The sequence below is a fragment of the Zea mays genome, unplaced genomic scaffold (assembly GCF_902167145.1).
Source record: "Zea mays cultivar B73 unplaced genomic scaffold, Zm-B73-REFERENCE-NAM-5.0 scaffold_594, whole genome shotgun sequence".
In the NCBI taxonomy this organism is placed as follows: Eukaryota; Viridiplantae; Streptophyta; class Magnoliopsida; order Poales; family Poaceae; genus Zea; species Zea mays.
This window is the reverse complement of record NW_023367250.1, coordinates 1-7,500: the sequence shown is the minus strand read 5'-3', so window position 1 is coordinate 7,500 and position 7,500 is coordinate 1. Positions and strand designations below refer to the sequence as shown.

Genomic DNA, 7,500 nt, shown 5'->3' with positions numbered 1-7,500 from the left:
AGGTGCGGCTATAAAAAAAAATAAATATTCCCGTCTGGGGTTGGCGGAGTTGGTAGAAAGCACGGTTGGCGATAAGCTGGTACTAGTTTCATTCTTTCTATTCCAAAATCCAATACCCGGAACTGGTAAATCAAACAATGTAGGCACACGTTGGCACAGTTCTGTAAATAAGAGATGTCTCATCCGGTTGAGCTGTCGCAATCAGTCTTTCTCTGCCTTTCTTAGTATTAGTAGCAGATCCAACATGACTGTATTAAACCTTAAGCAATCAGGGTTAAGCTAGCTCATTGCCTGAAAGTGGAGCTCGTATTATACACCTTGACCCCCACCTTTTTTGAATCCTTCCTCCATATATAATATATATATTTTATGTTAGATAAGATAAGTCCCATAACTGCCTCATTCAGATCGATTCCAGTCGCCGCTACGGTCACATCAATCCGTTATGGCTCGGACCCTCTTAGCTGCTGGATCCTTCGGGAAGCCATAGTAGGGATTACGTCAGTACATTCTTAGGCGAGCAGTGGATTATATCACCCCTATTTTTTACCTTCTTTCTTTTTTAGGCATGGGACCAAGGTTGATCGAAGTTGAACATTCCTATGGAACTCCCCTTCAGACGACTTCTCTGCGCTTGCCCAGCACCTTTCGTTTTATGGACCAGGACCAATTTCTTTCACCTCAGACCATGGTATGGTGGCTGGATAACGTTCTCTCAAGGACCTGCAAAACTCTCTAATGCTGATGATCAAACGTTCCTTCAGATGTGTATGAGAAGGAAAGCGTCTCACAGGACTCTTAGATAGAAACCAGCATAGTCTATGAATTAAATTAGCATTCACAGTTTATTGAACTTGGTTGCACTCGTAAAGCGAGCGTGAAGAGAGCTGCGAAAGAAGCCCACGGAACGGAGCGGTTCTTTTTCCTGACTAGCAAGTGGACAGGCTCTGATGGCGTAGCTGATGTGTCATGCTAGGTATCTTTTTTTTTCCTTTTTTTATTTGGATTGAAGACTTTCCTCTATACTGACAGAAGCAGAGAGGCTGGTAAAAAAGAAGGAAGCAGGCTGGGTACACATGGTAATAGAACCCACTGGAGATCATTCAATCGGACGTCTTCCACAAAGTAAAGCTAGAGTAAGTGGCGTAAGATAAGATAGATGTTCACTTTCATCGACCAATGTACCTTAAATTCCTATACGTAAAGTCGAGAGCTAGAGAGAGTAAATGAGACGTTCAAAGGGTGAAGCTAACGCTTCCCTGGCCACTAGGGAGTCATCAAAGTCTGAGTCCATACACTTACTAGCTAATACTGGATCGTCAAAGATCTGATTCTATTTAATAATACCTTCTGTCTCTCCCCTAAGGGACCCAATCAGAAGGAATTCCCTCACTTCGCTCATGATAGTCGAGTTCCCTTTTCCATTTTAGTTGAGTTTCGCCTCTCCTTGTCTCCATTCTGATTGATTCGCTTCTTCGCGCAAGCACTTGGTTCGCCCCTTACTATAACCATAACCATCCCACTCAATCTTTTACACCGATGTTTCGTACTCTCTCGACCAGGTCATCATAAGAAAATACTGCCAAATCTTTCCGAAATGAGAGAAGGAGGGAAGGCGCGCTACAACTAACTGCTGAAAACGCAAGATTAGCGCTAAGAAGCAACCCTAGTTTAAGTACTAGCGTCCCACCCCAACGTTCTTGTACTTCAAAAGACTCCCCCCCGCTTGCTGCTCGCCTCAGCCAGACGTGGCTTATGTAGTGGTCGGCATTCCTACGTGCTCCGACTGATCCCCACTGGAGATGAGGGGTCTTTGAAACTGTCGTGACGCTTTGGTGACGAAGGTCACCGGGGTGACTATGGAAGGATTCCGTGGTAGTCTCTGACTCCCTCCAACTCAATCAATATCAAGAACATGTCGTTAGCATGGGGTTTGGTTAGGCTTGGTTGAGTTTGTAAGAAAAGATAGTAGGTTGAGGGGCTTCATTGATTAGTAAACCTACGGTGCTGGTAAGGTCGGGACCGTGGTCGTCCGTCTCCGCTTTGCCGGCCGATAAGATCACTGAGATTGACCAGCCAGCTGGGTAGGTTTGGCTATTCCTTTCTATTGAAAAGGAGTCAGCTGTCTGCGCGAGTCACCTTCCTTAGGCTCCGAGTCACCTTCTTCTAAGCTCCGCTGGACGACACGGCATTCTCGTTCTATAGGCCGGCCGGCCGTACTTGTGATGGTTCCCCAGGATCCAATAAATCCACTTAGGTCTACGTTGCCGCGATATTGTTCTATGGAAGCGGGTGGGCTGCTTTTTATAATATAAGTTCGGCCCGGTTTTTCATTAAAAAAAAAGAAAGGGGGGGAGGGATTGACCTTTCTAACGCATATTCCGTCGTACCGGCATGGCCCCACTGATTTGTTTTCGATCGGAGCATCAAGCAGCGCAACCCGGTTCTACTTGACTAAGCCCCGTGCTCGTCCAAGGAGGGAGTTTGCTTTACCCAACTCCCCTTTTTGATAAAAAGGCAAAAACCTCTTCATGAGTTTCGAATGAAGAGTGCCCCTCTTTTTTTCCCTAAATCTTGGATTTGGAAGTTGGTTTGGTAAAGACCCACCCCTTGTTTAAGTCAGAATGAGTCCCGAGACATTGGCTTCCGCCAACAGTGAACTATTAAGGATCGCATCCCGCGCATATTCTACATTATAGCCTGCAACTGATTCAGCTTCCGCTTCTGGGAGATCAGACGGAGCTCTATTAGTTTCTGCTAGACGAGGAATAAGGAACATAACCAATACGGGGAACAAGGGAATACCGGACCATATCTGCTTTTGCGCCATGACAATCTCACTCGAATTACAGGGACCTACACATATTAGTACAGTATACCGGGGTCCCCGGCCAGAACCACACGTGCAAGTTTCCCTGCATGTGGCTCGTCCGTGCTTTTATCCGAGGCGCTGCCTGCGACTCTGCATGGGAGAAGAGGGCTGAACTGCAAACTTTCGTGTTCAGAGCATTGCATTGTCTAAGGGAGTAGGGTGAGTAAGCAGCGCCTACCAAGCAAGCGAAGCTTTCGTCGAAAAGGCGTCACTGCTTCCTTTTCGGCGCCCGCCCTTTATTGTATTGGGGCAAGCCCAAGGAAAGTCTAGGTTGGTGCTCCATCTCGGCCGGCATCCTGCTCTCGAGAGGGTGTGGTCCTTGAGCGAACTAGTCATGTGCTGTGTTGCCCCAACGCAGGGGCATTCGGTGAGGAGCTACGGTCCGGTGGTTGACAAGCCACTGATCGGAGGCGACTGGACTGGAGTGCTTTCATCAAATGATGCATGTGGGCTGAGCCATTCCCATCCCAAGTGGTGGCCCGATTCGGCCTGGCCTGGTCGGAAAGAGATTCTAAATCTCGAATATGCGCACCGAGAATAGATATCTATGTTAGCTAGCGGGGGCGGGCTTTCCCCTGGTAGTCCCGCTGCGTCCTCTGACAGTCCGTCTCGTCTCATCTTTCTTTGGCTATACTTGTAGCCAGCCATATTAGCTCCACATTCCACCCTTTTTTATTTTGACGAAAAAGGCAGCGTCGCCCCCTTTCCTATTTAGCTTTGCTTGCTGCCTATTATGAGAATAGGTCCCGGTTCAAGCGGCCCGCCTTTCATCATCATCTATACCAGCTGCCACGCACGATCCCATAGGAACGATTTCATCGCCCTAGCCCTAAGAAGCAGAACGCGCCATCACCTACAGCCCTTTCCTCTGCCGGGGACTTTCACGAAATGAAAACGGGCGGCATCATCGTATGCTCGACATTAGTTGCCCTGGTGTATATCCCGGAGTACTCCTATGGCCGATCTGTCACCCATACATGAAGGCCTTGGCCCCGTCCCGTGTGGAGCCCCCCTTACGGCTTAGTCAGTTATTTTCTTTTGTCAGAGTGGATTCGGACCGCCACTTCTCTGAAAGCATGGTTCTTGCCTCCCTCCTTGGAGCTCGTCCATTCGTTGGGTGATCCCTTGCTCTCACGTTCGAGTGTTTGCTCGTCGTTTAGGCCGGTGAGTGACATTTTTTCTCATTGCAGTCACCTCCGGGGTTCTTCGCACCTGGGTAGTACCAGGACCCTTGTGCCCCGGACTGCCCGCCCTATGACCCAAAACTCAAAACGAGCCTTGCGACGAGACGCGGACATTCCTCATGCTGCGGTTCCCTCCGGTCCGTTCCCGGGTTGGGTTAGGGGAAGATCCGAGCGATTGCCTTCGCGGATCCAAACGTGCTCACAAGGCGCACAATAAGAATAAGACCAATAGAGACTTCATAAGAGACCATTTGAGCTGCAGATCGTAATGCTCCTAGAAAGGCATATTTCGAATATAGAGGACGTTCCCAACAATCCACGAGAATATCATACCCAACTATGAACCGTACGAGCACATCCTCTGTCACCCCCACCGCGCTTACGGCTCTATACCCCAACCCAACTTGCTCTGGCCCTGGGTCCTCCCGCATCTCTTCCTCGGTAAGCGGACCGTGGAAGCTGGGGGGTATCCGCTTGGGACTGATAGGAAACAGCATATCTTTTTTTTCCCTCCGGACCCCATATATAGTTGCAGTCCGGTCGCGTCGGAGACATCCTTATCAGATTTGGAGGCTTCGTCGTCCGGCTCCTCCAAAATTATGTTAGGATCGGCTGGCTCATCCTTATCATCCGAAAATAAAACAAAGACAAAACAGATTTGTTTCAATGACATATCTAATCAGACTGAAATTGATGTCGAAGACACGATCATTCACATAAATTTCTGCAGGCAGGAAGGGCGCGGAAGCTACCGTTTAACGAATGCAAGCAAGGTAGCTTGCTTACTCTCCATCTAGCGTGCGTTGGCGGCAAGGAAAGAGGCATTGGAAAGACTAGACCATACACATTAATTAGTACAAGAAAGAGGCATTCGGGAAGCGACTAGTCGCTTCTGGCGAAGCTTAACAAAGGCCGACTACGACTACTACATATACATAGAGATAGAGACAACTACCAGTCATGAGCGATAGTGAAGCTGTCGCTTGACGGACGAAGCCGAACCGATACGATAGGCGGGCGAAGTGAGCGAGACCAAGACGGGCCAGACGTGGAGTGGCGAAGGGGGCCTACTATACGTATACGTGATTAGTAAGCGGTTCAAGACATCGAACGAAAAATAAAAAAAGAACTATTGAATTGAACAGTGTGATTGATCAGACAAGTACTACTCTACTTGACTTGCAAGGAGCAAGAAAACGTATGCGCAGGCGCAAGGGATGAGCGCTCAATCCGTTGCTTGTTCTTTCGGTAGCCTTCTTTCATTTCCGAATTTGCTTGCGAGCAGTCCTTGCATTAGTATGAGTTCGTTGACCGCGTAATGGCGATCCATCTTGATGACGAATTCCACGATAACGAGAAATAGAAATTAATCGTTCGATGTCTGCTCGTTCTCCCCTCTTCAATTCCCAATGAACAACATGATCTTGAGCTATCATTTGTTCAATTTGGTCGATCTGATACTTAGTTAACTCATGAATCTTGATGTTCCCACTGATACCTAATCGATAACGAAGCTGAATGGCTTTTTTCGGTCCAATTCCATCCATTTTTGTTGAGGCAATTCTTACTTGTTCATCGGGAAGTGATCTAGCTCCTGAGATATATGACATTCTTTATCCTTCTCTTTTCCTGGTCTTCTCGGCTGGAATCTACAATGGTTGTCTCCCGAACAAAAGAACCATCTCTATCTCTTTCAATTCACTCTTCCCTTAATCATCATGATAGGAGGATCCTATCCTTTCCGAATCTGCCTTTCGCCTTTGACCCACGAACTCGAGTCGGACTCATTCACTGCTTACTTTTTTTAGGATCGTTCGTTCTTCACTCTCTTGCTATTACCCGCAGGGAGCGCAGCAGTCTTCCCAGTCAAGCGCAGCGTTAGGTTTCGTTCAGGCTCGCTCTCGTTCTGAGGTGGATTCGAACCACTCTGTTAGGATTTTGAGTCCTAAGCAAAAGAGGATTTTAAGTCCTCTGCTCTAACCAGCCAGAACAAAAAAGGAGGAGATTGTGAGACTGAACACCCACACAATCTCTATTTTACACAGCAACACTTTCGGATCGGACCAACGGAACAGACTAACTACAGTACGCAGTCGTCTATTTGTTAGGCAGGCGACTTGAACATAGATTCTTTTACCCAGGTGATCAGGACTCGTACAAGTATCTGACGTGATTAGGCGGGGACAGGATTCGAACCTGCAGTCTTCAGGTCATGAGCCTGATGAGTCGACCAATTCCTCTACCCCGCTTCTTCCCCTGATCTTTCTTTCCCTCTTCCCACCGGGTTCCCCTTGCCGGGATAGAACCAGCGTTTAGGTTGTGGCTAGGCGCGGAGGTTGGAGCTCCCTCCTTGACTGACGACTGGTACGAACTTGCTGAAAGCACGAGCGTAGAAGCGAAAGAAGAAGCGAGGGGATTGAGCTTCCAAGCGAAAGAACAAGGGATGAGCGCTTTGTTGCTAAAGCGCATACGTTTTCTTGCTCCTTTCTATACGCAATTCTCCACTGAACCCATTGACCTAGGTACCGAGTCTGTTATGCGTACGTCTTTTCGGACTCTTTATTCGTTTGTGGACAACATAAATGAAAACATGAGAAAGGGGATCATTCCATTTTGAACACACCCATCTATCTCATCTGACCTCTCCGAATTCCCGAGTAACGAACCATGGGGTATAGATGGTTGGGGCATATCATCATCCGGAGGGTTAATATCGATGTCTTTCTTTAACCTTTGGGAGGTCGAACCACTGAACCTATTTCTTTGACGATAGGAAGAAGAAAAAAAAAAGCAAGGACGAGTGGAACGAAGGAGACTAGACTAGCGTTAGGAAGGACAAAGGAGACAGACAGAATTTACATCAGAAAAAGAAAAAAGGACTTTTTGAAGTTTGAGTGAGGATAATTGTCTTCAATTTCGGAGAATCGGCTGAAAAAACAACTACTCAAACTACAGACTTGTATTAGTAGACTTGATTGCTGAATTCCTCTTCTGTTGGATTGGAGAAAGTACTTTGCTTTTCGTATGAACAATACGTTTTCTTGCTGGAAAAGAAGCTAGGAAGAACTTCTCTACTTGATACTTTATCAACTACTACTTGAAACACAACACTTATTCTCTCCTTTTCTTCGAAGTCTTGCTTCATTAAGTTACTTGCTCTCTCAGCCTCAGAATAATAATCAATATTCAAGTACTTTATGCTAAATTCTGTATAGCAATCAATGTCTGAGGGCATAGGCTTAGCTGCTCGCTCGGTGAAAGGCTTTCCTGGAAGAAAGTTGAAGACGACTTCTAATTCTAAGGAACGTATCTCTCATCTTCCTTCTCTTCACTGTCACCTATTACTATGTTCATCTTCACCTTGCACTGATGACCAGGGTAGCTCAACACATGTCAAGCACAGGCCTAAGGCTCTTATTTCTTCCCATACTTCATTCCTATTCT

The 7,500-nt window shown here is 47.0% G+C and overlaps 1 protein-coding gene across 1 annotated transcript in view; it reads right to left on the bottom strand.

Moving 5' to 3' along the window:
* The window catches only part of LOC118475723 (30S ribosomal protein S7, chloroplastic), a 16,784-nt gene extending 9,290 nt beyond the window's left edge, over positions 1-7,494 (bottom strand). The window contains exon 1 of the mRNA XM_035963946.1: positions 1-7,494. This exon is cut by the window's left edge and continues 6,532 nt beyond it. The gene's annotated coding sequence lies outside the window, so the exon portion shown is untranslated.
* Positions 7,495-7,500: the final 6 nt, after the last annotated feature.